This window comes from Oryza sativa, chromosome 12 (assembly GCF_034140825.1).
Source record: "Oryza sativa Japonica Group chromosome 12, ASM3414082v1".
Lineage (NCBI taxonomy): Eukaryota > Viridiplantae > Streptophyta > Magnoliopsida > Poales > Poaceae > Oryza > Oryza sativa.
The window spans coordinates 9,283,471-9,296,618 of record NC_089046.1 but is presented as its reverse complement, the minus strand read 5'-3'; the positions used below and the strand labels follow the sequence as shown (position 1 = coordinate 9,296,618).

General features: G+C 41.5%; 1 non-coding gene across 1 annotated transcript; it reads left to right on the top strand.

Moving 5' to 3' along the window:
- The first annotated feature begins 5,121 nt into the window (after window positions 1-5,121).
- LOC107275598 (uncharacterized) lies at window positions 5,122-6,443 on the top strand. The gene is made up of 2 exons (XR_010738631.1): window positions 5,122-5,445; window positions 5,971-6,443. It is a non-coding gene; the product is annotated as an uncharacterized protein (transcript).
- Window positions 6,444-13,148: the final 6,705 nt, after the last annotated feature.

Genomic DNA, 13,148 nt, shown 5'->3' with positions numbered 1-13,148 from the left:
GTGAGACCGTGGTGCTCCTGAATCATTGCGAGCGACCTGGTTCTTACCCACCAAGCCACCGGAGACGGATCTGACATGTGGGCCCTAGAATCAGCCAGCCCACATATCAGCATTTAATTTGACAATTTGACGCTTTCCGAAAACTAATTTCGCAAATGAACCGCAGCCAAAACTTATTTAAAAATGACCCTTTTGTTCAATGTCAAGTATGGTATTGAACTTAGATATATCAGCATCAAATAGCACGGCGTTGAATGCACATTGGCACGCCGACTTAGCCTCCCATTCGCGGTGGCACAGCATTCAGCACCAGTTGACGTGGCGCTGAGGTGTCTAAGTTCAGCGCTATACAATTTTGGCGCTGAACAAAAGGGTCATTTTTAAAAAAAGTTTTGGCCATGATTCATTTGCGAGATTAGTTTTCGGAAAGGGTTAAATTGTCAAATTAAATGCACGTATCAGTACCTCATGTAAGAGAACATTACTACATTTTAAGCCACTACAATTCTTATCAGGATTTGCTTAGGAAATATAAATTGTAATGAGAGCCACAAATAAATAGAAGCAAGATTTACTGTGCAAGTTACAATGGATTTGATGTGGAAAAGGTGATCCATACGATTTGGCATACCTCTAGTGAAGTAACGATCTTTAACACCAGTTGAAAACCCTCCTTTAGTAATGGTTATTTCAATCGGTTTAGTACTGACTAAAAATGTTTTCAGTGACTTGGACTTTTAGAACTAGTAATATACTAAAGCATCTTTAGTATCGGTTTTTAATCTAACCGAGATATTTGTGATTTTGGGTACCACGACGAAAGATCAGTTCTCCAGTAGCGTAGACAAAAGAAAGATGTGGGGAGCTAATGGAAATTGGTTTTCAAAATTTCATGCATGTCACTAGATATTGTATAGTCTTATCATTCGTCGTTACTATGTTGTCATTTTACCAAAGCTAACTGTAGGATCGAACAACAATAACTAAGTCAACCAGAGGCGGGGTGAATGGTTGTAATATCCAAAAACCAAAACTTTTAGCAGAATTAAAAGTTACCCTCGAATCGATGAAACGTGGTATGATCGGAGAAGTTGCGCCTGGAAGCCGCCGGTCTGACAGCCGAAATCTGCTGTCGTCGCCTGTAGTTGCCGCCGGTCTGATCGGTGCGACGCCGTCAGTCTGACCGCCGGTGTCCCACCGGTTGAACCGCCGAACCTGAGCAAACACAAATCGAAAAACTCTCAAAGTAGACGATAACTTTATTACTTCTCTATGTGTGTTACAAAGTGCAACAAAAGCACTCCTCACAAAAATCTCGACTAAACTCGAAACCCTAACTATTCTCTCGACTCAGTGCTCTATAAAGCGATACCGGGAGGCCACACCCTCCCTCTCTATTTATACATGAGATAGGCATCCTAAAGCTACGAACCAAACTCATACACGAAGTCCAAATCTCTCTAGGAAACCTTCCCGTACAAGAAACCAACTTTACAAACTCCAATTGTACCAAATTTGGACTTCTTACAAATTCAACTCTGCATCCCATACGTACACAATATCTCCATCATATGCCATATGGAATCTTTTCCAACCACGCACATCAATCTTTAGCCTAAGTGTCCCGCATGATATCTGACCGTTTGGACGTCACCTTATCTCCAAGTTGACTCCCGATCTATCACCGGCAATACTCTCCCGCGACGTCAAGATTACCTACACATGAATTAACCAAGAAACTATATTCCAAGGACAAGCTATCTCCAACTTGACTCATTGTTAGCAAAAAAAAAGAACAGTATTACATACGCATAGTATCCATCTAGAAGTCATAAACACAAATTACCTACGGATATCCAACGAAACAACCCGAAACCAAAACCGACAAAAAGTGAACCGGTCAGACCGCGGGCTAGCCTGTCTGACCGCTCGCACACCTTCGGTTTGACCAGCAGCACTTGCCAGGTCTAACCGGTTCCTATAATACAGCAGTCTCTGTTCATCACCTGCAAATCCAATTATCTCCAAAACCACTTCACCAATAATCTCCAAATATCAAAACCAATACTCTTATATGTCAATTGTTCATCACAAAAATTTCTATGGAATGCCTCTTCCCATGCAAGTTTTGGAGGAAATTTAGCATGAGGTAGAACCTCATGTTAAGAATCGTTTGAGTCTTTATCTCTCCTCAAATTCCTGTGTTTTTCCTACAGCTCAATCAAACGGTCATTCCTATATTTTTCCTGTGTTTTGTAATCCTCTGTTTTACACTTGTATTCCTATGAGAATCCTATGTTTTTCCTATTCTTCCGTTTTTTCATTCCTGTTATTCAAAGGGGGCCTAAAAATCAAACACACTTTATTCTACACTAACATGTGTCCCAATCTTAATCAAACTTCACCCTACATAAAACTGTGACCTGCCATAATAGACTTCTTGCTGTAAATTAGACAGATAGCCAACTTTTGTCTCTTCGTTTCCAATTCTTGTACAACCGCGCATGACTAGTTTATATGTTCCTCATTTCTGTAAATTCTTTGCATACTTCAACTGTTACTCTGTTAGCAATTATTGCATTCCGATCGTGCTATAGTGGTCGAACTGTTTTTATAGTTGACTTACTAGAAGGAAAAGAAAATCTAAGAGAACTACACCACTATCCTAATAGTCCCACCTATTTTCACTGTCTGACAGTGCTAGTTTACAAATAGGCATGCCTGGGGCATCTTAAAATCTATGCAGGTTGCTTCCAAAAGAAAACTGTAACAACTGTTAGAGCAAGCAATCCAAGCATTTTCTACAATGTTAATGCTTGGTGCCCTTTGATTTCATCCTGTTGGTTGGCTAAGCCCACTTGAAGGTCGGTGAGTTCATGATATACCGCATTCTTAAGTGGGCTACGGTAAGGATTTATCAGAAAACGCTGAATTATCATAACAGGAGAATGGAATAATGCGGTTGGTCTAGCTAGGTCACTTCAAGTTATTTTGCCAACAACCAATTTCCAACTAAAAGCAGCACCTTGGATCTACGGCTAGAACAAAATTCTAACCTCTGTCCAATAGATGCTCGAAACAACATGGATATACCTGTTGGGAGCTATACATTTTCGGCTGCAAGTGTTAAAAGGGGACAACATTCTTCCCCACTAAAATCTTGGGAGATGTCAATTTTTTGAAGCTAATCATAGGGTCATGGTGGACTCTGGAGGGACTGTCTCATCATGGGTCATGATCATCAATTCATCATACTTGGTGGGTTTCTTGTGCATTTTTTGTTTTTGTTTTCCCATTTTAGATATAAATAAAAGAACTGCAGGAGCTCCTTCTTTTTCATTTATCGCTGCAACCGAGTATCCTGTTATTAATGCTTAACTTAGGAATATTGAATACCTTGGAGTCAGCCAAACACTTGGTTTATTAGACCCATGGAAGAAGATTCTCTGACTTGTTTTCCTCTAACTTTGAGTCACCATTATATAGGCCCGTTGAACCCATATGTCAATGACCCACATAGAGGACAGTATATTAGAGGATCTCAATCCGACCTAGAATCCTGTGTACACATGATGGAGCAAAGTGGTAGAGCCTGTTGTTGCTTTTGTGGTCAACTGCAAGGTGGGCGTAATGCGATGTAGAGGTGCAGAATAAAGGCATAGCAGGGTACAGCCAGCCTACGGTGCGTATGCTTTTGTGGTCAACTTGCTTATGCCTCCCTGAATCGTCTCACTGCACTATCGTTGCTATTAGCCCGTGTTGCTACACATCTTTTTCTACTTGTGCTGTTTATTACATAGTCGAATGAGATACTTGCTATCTTAAACAGCCTTGTATATACTGCTATTGGTGCCTCCTTCGTTGGTCTACCACATGCTTTGTGCTATGTGTGTCTGTGGCAGCTCTCACTCTGTGTCTGAGTTTTATACACATCAATACATGCATTGTTTGATAATCCCTCTGTTTCAGATTATAAGTTGTTTTGACTTTGGTCAAAGTTAAATTACTTTAAAATTAACCAAGTTTATAAAAAAAAAGAGTAATATTTTAAATTCAAGATAAATATATTAGGAAAATATATTCAATTATCAATTTAATGAAGCTAACTTCGTGTTGTAAATAATACTATATTTATCTACAAACGTAGTCAAACTTCAAGTAGTTTGACTTTGACAAAGCCAAAACAACTTATAATCTGAAATGGAAGGAGTATATATGATGGATATGCATCTTTCGGGGAAAAAGAAAATAATCCTTGAACGCGTGACTAAACTTGATTGTGTCAGTGAAAACGAACCCTTTTCCTTGTTTCTTAGGGGGTATTTAGATCCAGGGGTGTAAAGTTTTGGCGTGTCACATCGACATCGGGTATTATATAGGGTGTCGTATATGGTGTTCGAGCACTAATAAAAAAACTAATTACAGAATCAGCCAGTAAACCGCGAGATGAATTTATTAAGCCTAATTAATCTGTCATTAGCATATTACTGTAACACCACATTGTCAAATCATGGAGCAATTAGGCTTAAAATATTAATCTCGCAAATTAGTCACAATCTATGTAATTAGTTATTTTTGTAGCCTATATTTAATACTTCTTGTGGGTGTTCAAACATTCGATGTGAGAGGGCGTAAAATTTTTGTATGGGAACTAAGCAGGGCCTTATTTAAGAAATGTGCCAAACACATTTGATTTCTGCATGACATACGCATGGTTAACAAATAACAATAATGCCATATGTATGTGGCTCTGAGAGTCTGAGATCCACCACCATGTCATGAGACGATCTCAACAAGAAAAAGAAAACAGAGAGAGAGGGGGATGTCATGGGACATGAAAGACATAGCATGCACGAGAAGAATCTCAAGATTTGGTGGCATATATCATGATTGGCAATTGATCCACGATGGCACAACACAATCACTAAGCTAGTAAGTCGTGTCAAATCATTGTAGAGCCAAGAGTTGACTCCCTGCAGGAGCAAGATCAGCAAACAGCAATTCCTCCTTGCATGCTCCATGTACAATTCAAGTGGAGGCTCTAGCTACACGAACGTCCATACATGAAATCCAATATCGTATATAATGGCAGCTATGGAGAGATCCTCAAGAGTCATATGTAGGGTATACATTTACAAGGAGGCCGGTAGCTTGAACCTAGAAAATATGTATCACAGCTGGGGTAGCAATGGCAGTAGCAGTGGCAGTGGCAGTAGCACCTCCTCGTCTTCCTCATCTCGTCCATTCAATAGTGTCAGGATGGATGGTGCCGTCTTACCAGTCTCGTCTCGTCAACCGCCGCCGTCCAGCGACCACTCACCGACGAAGGAGGAGCTTCCGAGGGCGACGGCGGCGGTGGGAAGGTACAGTGCGGAGGAGCGGCAGGAGCGCATTGAGAAGTACCGGAGCAAGCGAAACCACCGCAACTTCGAAAGGAAGATCACCGTACGTGGATTACATATTCAGTTTCCTTATAAGAATATAATACACAATCTCGCATAAAAGCCCACTTGCTAATTAATTTATCTTTTACACACTTATTTATGTTTGTATTGTGTTTCGCAACAAAAGTTAGATACAAAAGTATATAACAACAATCGTGATTTAGAGTTTGTATTGTGTATCGGTAAAAAAAATGTAATTTTTTGAATCATGTATTGGGTGTGTGGAGTATATATATTTTTGTTATTTTTTATGCCAAATTGGTTGGATAGAGTCTGTGTGATTTTCTTAACAAATTTTGCAAAAAAAAATTATCTATCCACGGTAGAATTCCGATAATTCCAATTATCTTGTTTACCACTACCCTCCAATACTTTTTGCTACCGATAATGAAAACCCTAAGAGGGTCTCAAAACCCACAAGCCCATATTGTCTGCATTGCTATTTTCTTTTTTTTAAGTACCTCTCTATCTAACTACTACACACATATACTAATATTGGATATTATTGGATTGCATATGCATGCAGTATGCTTGCCGGAAGACGCTCGCCGACAGCCGGCCTAGGGTGAAGGGCCGTTTCGCCCGCAACTCCACCACCGGCGATGCTGCCGACGGCAGTCAATCGACGGGATTAGCAGAAGTAGTGTCCTCACCGCTGGCAACGACCAATGCAATGTGCAATGACGACGACGACGGTGGCAGCGGTGACTTACCCGAGTGGTGGCCAGCAATGAAGGAGGCGCTGGCGAGGCAGGAGGACGATGACGAGGACCTACTCGCCGCCTACCTCGGTGTCTCCTCCATCAACCTCTACTCTCCGCGCGGTCATTCATCATGAGATGAGATTATTAATTGCGTCATCGCAAGCCCGACACACTCATTACATACATGGGTGTTATACTTACTACAGCTTTCTTGTTTCACTCTATGGCTTTTACGACAAGTTACTTAGATTATGTTTTGCCTAATTTCAACAAGGTGAAAGTTTGATTAGCCTATTTAACATGGTCTGTCCAAACCATTTTTGTCTAGCATTGCGATCGAAAAACAATTAAAATTCAGAATAATAAATACTTCATCCGTCTCAAAATATAAGAGATTTTAGAGGGATATAACATATGTCCTAGTATTATGACTCTGGATAGGTTTTCTGTATAGATTCGTAGTACGTGCTAGGATCTGTCACATCCCTCTAAAATTCCCTATATTATGGGATGAAGGGAATAACTACTCCAAAATATTTCAGGACGGAGATGCTTCAAATCAAGCATTCAAAGTAAGGTAAAATATCAAAAGCATCATCCCACACATTTCTTCACCACACTACCTCCTGCCTTATTCTGTAGAGCTTACCTTGCTTTCTCTTTCCCCGGTCATTATCTCCTCTCTCTCCCCTATATCATCCATGACAGTGGCGGCCTTTCATCGGTCAAACTTGACTTTCCTCAATGGCAGCATGGCACGATGGCAATGGACTGCAGGCCGTTGGTGGCAATGAACAGCGCCTAGTGCCAAGCCCAACAATGACTGGCCACTAGAGAGGAGGAAGTAGATATGGATTTTTTCTAAAACTAGGAAGGTGGTCCGCGCATGCGCGCACTTATATTATTAAAAGGTAAGATTTTTATTGTTTGTTCAAAAATTTTGTCTCATAAATTAAGGGAAAACTAAAGTTCAGATACTGTTATTTTGCAATATTAAACTAAAGTTCGGATACTGTTATTTTGCAATATTTTTTTAATAATTTAAGGGTTCTATTTTTTTAAGGTATCTTAAAAATCCATTCACAAACTTTTGAATAGAAGATGGATTAAGTACTTACGACTTTTGAATCATGTTTTCTTTCTCGAGTAAATAATAAATTATTGCTTGTAGTATGGTTACAAATGAAAAATACGGGAGCAAGATACTCAAAATTCTTGTGATTAAATCATCTCATGAAGACGCATGACATAATAAGAAAGGGAGGGAAGCATATACATGGAGAAAAAAATAAAGGGAAAAATGAAAATGAGGAGGGGAAGAGTAGGTACCCACGTACGTAGGTGCGTACTGAAGGTGAGAGGTGGGACCTCGTAGTATTTAGTTTGTTCTAAGATCAATTTAATCTAATGGTTTTGTTAACAACCAAATTTGGTAATATCGACATCGGGAAAGAAGATTAGATCGAAGTGAAGTCAAAGGCGGAGATCGAATTCGAGAACAGAGCAGGAATCGGCTGGAGTCCAGATCGGCTACGATTAGGATTGGCTGGGTCTGAGTCGGACTAGGTAAGCCGATGCAGCCGATTCCGACAATACAACTTGGTGTATGACATCGGGTTGAATTGAGGTGCTTTAAGATGATTGCCGCACATGGATAGAGTCCTGAGAAGGCAATTGTATCTATTAATTAGGATATTTTATGTAATTTCCTTAGAGATATGCTTGGGCAAAAGTCTGCCGCAAAGACTTATGGTATCTTAGAGTTTGTTAGAGATAGTAGTCGTGTCCGGTATGGATATATCTTGTAATTCTTAGGTAAAAATAGACCCGAGCCCTATGTAATTTGGAATCTACACACGTTCAATACAATCTCAGCGCATCGCCACCTTTTTGCTTTAGTTTTATTTCGACGAGTTCTTGCTTTCGGGTTGAGCTGCATCGGTTTCGATCTTCAACAAGAGGTAAAACTTGTTATGATGGATTGTGTTCTCGGGATTAGTGCTTCCATCTTTACGACACTCTAATCTTGTCTATGTAATTCGTCAAGTTATCATATATCTTACATAATCTTCGACAATATCGTCATCTAACCTACAATCGGCTAACATATGTCGACAGAAGGCAGCCGATTAGGTTAAATAGCGATGTTGACCTAGATTATATAAGATATCTACCACTTTATGAAACATCCAGCGGCTTGATTGTCTAGATATTGTTCTTCTTTTCATACTTAATGCTGCATCAGTTGAGTTTGATCTATTAAGTCGTCCTTAGAATTTCAATCTCTAGCCTGCCTTCTGGTTGCCGATTAGAGTAGTATCAGAGTTTTAGCCGATCTTATCTGATTTAACCATATTCGTTCTATATGCTTCATTGACATGTTAAATCCGCCCTTTACGTCAAGATCTTATTGCATTTAAGTATATTAGTCTTTTGTTTGATACATTATACTTGTTTTGATATCTTGATATAGAGTAGTATCGGAGTATTAGCCGATACATGCTAGATCTATCTGATCGGCTATGCTATAAACATATATAATGCTGTTATTAATATATATTTCGATCTAAGTGATTTATACTGTCTCGGCATGGCGACCGATCTATCCCAGTCACTTGATTTAAATATATATCGATATAAGAACTATACATTGTTAATATCTACAGCCGATCGAATAGATTTAGTTCTTTATTGTCTATTTACAACCACCGATCGATTCACATATGACATCGGCTCAAAGATAAATGATATGTCATCGGCACCTAGCCGATCGGTTATCATTTATAGATTTAATCGCGGTCTCTTTGTTTCTATTTCTTGTTGATTGCAGGATCAAATCAACTGGCACGCTAACACACTCGAAGGCGAGCTTTGGACCTGCACTGGAGTTTAGCAGATCTCCCAGGCCTCGTGTTTTCTGTCAACACGCTTTTGGCACGTCCAGTAGGACCGATAAGAAGTCAGCAAGCAATTCTTCCTCATGGCCGAGAAACCACCGCTGTCGCCATCCTCGGCTAGTCCAGGCACTATTAAGGAAATGATCCAGAAGTTGGGATTGACTGACGTCAATGAAGGAAACGTCGTGCCCATTGATCAGGAAAAATTCACACCTGAGCAGAAGAAAGATTTTGAAGCAATGTTGCAGCAAGCACGGGATCAGTTCTTGAACTCATTCATGTAGACCCGCAAGGGGACACTTGTTTAGAAGTACAAAATAAAAGTGGTTGCTGATGATCCTGGGACCAGTTCTTCTAAGGATGGAGATGGGAAACAAGCTCCAGACGGCTCGGCTCAACCGAGTGACAAAGGTGCTACCGATGGTTCTATAGGAAATCAAGGTGACAATTCTCAAGGAGTCCATGGAGTTCAAGGTGACGGAGTGCATGGAGTTCAAGGTGATAGTGCTCAGGGGTAGCAAGGAGGAAATCTTAATCAGAATAGTGATGTGGCACAAGATTTTTCAATAATTTCCAAGACTGGGTTGACAACGCTGTGCATCATGCTTTGATCAATCAGTTTGGGGAGTTAGTCAATACCTTATCAAACATGATGAAGTCAATAGCCGATGGTTCAATAGCTGAGCATCAGGCTGCAGGCCCAGTTTATTTGCAAGGAGGTGTCTTTCCAAATTATTGGTCTTTGATCACCGATGTTCAGCCATCTATTCAGGCGGTTCCCTCCATTGCACCATCAGCTCAGCCGATGGCGCCGGCATCGACTCCCTTGCCTGCTCCGTCAGCGATGGCACCAGGCCAGCTGGTGAACCCTCGGTTGTTAATGAGAGAGCAGCCATAGCATAGTGGGCAGGTTGCGAATCGGCTGACCCAATATCAGGTTGTTGCCACGTTTCTGCAACCTCAACCTGCTGTCGATCCAATACAGCAGCAACCGATTCAACAGACACTCCCAGTTCAACAGGTTGTACAACCAATCCAGCAACAGGTTGTGCAACCAGTTCAGCAAACACCACCAAGGCAGCAGCCTATGGAGCCGATTCAGTAGACGCCGTTAAGACAGCAAATCGTTCAGCCGATTCAGCACCAAGGTTCAATAAGCGCATTGGCCGGGTTTGCAACGCCTGGTGGTCAGCCTGTACAACAATTTTTAAATCAAGTTGTCCCAGAACACTTGGTTCACCACATACAGCCGGATGGCACAGTAATGCCTCAAGTTGTTCCTGAGCACTTAGCACGTAATATCTAGCCGAACCTTCATAATTACTAAGAGGGCAACTTGAATTATCAATATCAGCCTCCTTCCCCGCAAGCCCAATATCAACTAGGGGGACTGGCTCAACCCCAGTTTGCGTCTCAATATGGTCAGTTCGAGCCCATGCAACAACAGGCACAGGGAGCAGCTCAGCAACGACCGTGGGCCGATGTGATTGCTGACGTAATAAGGGAACAGTTTGGGCTTAAACCAAAAGAGACTGGAAGCTTGTATCGGCAGCCTTACCCTGAGTGGTTTGAGAGAGTTCCTCTTCCCAATCAATTCAAAGTTCCAGACTTCTCCAAATTTTCGGGACAAGATGGTGTGTCAACTTATGAGCACATTAGCCGATTTTTAGCTCAGTGTGGTGAAGCATCGGCTGTAGACACTTTGAAGGTTTGGTTATTCCGGTTATCTTTGTCTGGATCGGCTTTTACTTGGTTTTCCTCTTTGCCGTATGGGTCAATCAATAGTTGGGCCGATTTGGAGAAGCAATTCCACAGCTATTTCTACAGTGGGGTTCATGAGATGAAATTATCTGACTTGACGGCGATTAAGCAGTGGCATGATGAACCTGTGCACGAGTATATTCAGAGATTCAGGAAGATGAGGAACAAATGCTTCAGCTTGAGTTTAACTGATGCCCAGTTAGCCGATCTGGCCTTTCAGGGTATGATTGCTCCGATTAGGGAGAAATTCTCGTCTGAAGACTTTGATAGCTTGTCATATCTGATACAGAAGGTAACCTTGCATGAGCATAGGTCTGCGGAAGTTAGGAAAAACTCTAAGAAGGTTAATCATGTTTGTCGTTACATGTATGGGTTGGATGACGATGAGGACAATTCTGAAATAGCTGCAGCCGAATGGGTGAGGAGTAAAAAGGTCATACCGTGCTAATGGGTAAAGAGTTCTAGAAAAGAAGAGAAGTATAATTTTGATATTACTAAAGTTGACAAGATCTTTGATCTACTACTCCGAGAGAAGCAAATTCAACTCCCTGCTGGTCATACAATTCCATCGGCTGAGGAATTAGGCAAAAAGAGGTATTGCAAATGGCATAATTCTGGATCCCACTCTACTAACGATTGCAAGGTTTTTAGACAGCAGATTCAGGTGGCCATTGAGGGAGGCAAGATTAGGTTTGATGATTCCAAAAAGCCAATGAAGGTCAATGGTAACCATTTTCCTGTTAATATGGTGCATACAGCTGGCCAAACAGCCGATAGGGTCCGTGCAAGAGGTTTTCAGGTGAATTCAGCTAAGGTTATTAACAAATATCAGAGGAAGTATGACAAGCAGCAGGAGAAGCATCATGAAGAATACGATGGTGGTTTTGATCCTCATTGGGGTTGTGAGTTCTTTAGATTCTGCTGGAATGAAGGTATGAGGCTGCCATCTATTAAAAACTGCCCTGGGTGCAGTGACATCATCGAGAGCTCAAGCTGATCATATAATAAGGGCAATCGGCTATGGCAGACAAGAGTTTTTGTTCATCAAAGATTGGGTCCAGTGAATCAAGATCATGGCCAAGAGGACAATGTAATCAGAAAGAATCAATGGTGTCCTTCTGGTATTTTCACGAAGAATCAGAAGAGAAGGGTTCAAAGATTGAGGAACAGGGAGCGCCTTCAGGAGGTCGAACAAGAAATTAATCATCGGCTGAAGAAAGCAAAGCCGAGGCAGGAGTGGCGTGTTAAGAATCAGGTTCCTATAGCCGATGATGTTGCAGCCGATGAGGCAAAGAGGTTGGCAAAGGGGAAGAGTGTTGTGACGGCACCGGTTAACATGGTCTTTACCTTGCCAGCCGAATTCGGGATCGATCAAGCCGATATCGACGAGGTGGAAGAGGAATCAGCTAAGTTGGTTCTATCACCAGAACAGGCAGTGTTCGAGAAACCTGAGGGGACAGAGAATCGGCATCTTAAACCATTGTATATAAACGGCTATGTCAATGGGAAGCCGATGTCTAAAATGATGGTTGATAGTGGGGCCGCGGTAAATTTGATGCCTTTTGCTACGTTCAAGAAGTTGGGTAGAAATGCCGAGGATCTCATCAAGACAAATATGGTGCTCATAGACTTTGGTGGTAATCCATCGGAAACCAAAGGTGTTCTAAATGTGGAGCTGACAGTCGGCAGTAAGACTATTCCTACCACGTTTTTTTGTCATCGATGGGAAGGGTTCTTACAGCTTGTTGCTTGGAAGGGATTGGATTCACGCCAATTGTTGCATTCCTTCAACTATGCATCAATGTTTGATTCAGTGGCAAGGCGACAAGATAGAGATCGTGCCAGCCGACAGGTCAGTTAATGTTGTCAGTGCCGATTTAGCTCTTTGGGAGATGGATGGCCTTGATTGTTTATCTGGAAAAGTTTGGGATGGAGATTTTCTAAAATTGTTCGATTCTGATATACAGCCAATTGAAGATGGAGAACCCAAGCTATTATTTTGAGGGCGTCGTGGAGGGTTCAAATGTCTACACTTAGGACACGGTATATGATCTCGATGACAAGCAAGGTCAAGGTTTCATGTCGGCTGATGATTTGGAAGAAATAGATATAGGTCCAGGCGATCGGCCAAGGCCGACATTTATTAGTAAGAACTTATCTCCAGAATTTAGAACCAAGCTGATAGAGCTCTTGAAAGAGTTTAGAGATTGATTCGCTTGGGAGTATTACGAGATACCAGGACTCAACCGATCGATTGTAGAACATCGGCTACCTATCAAACCAGAGGTTAGGCCACACCAGCAACCTCCGAGGAGATGTAAAGCCGATATGCTTGAACCTGT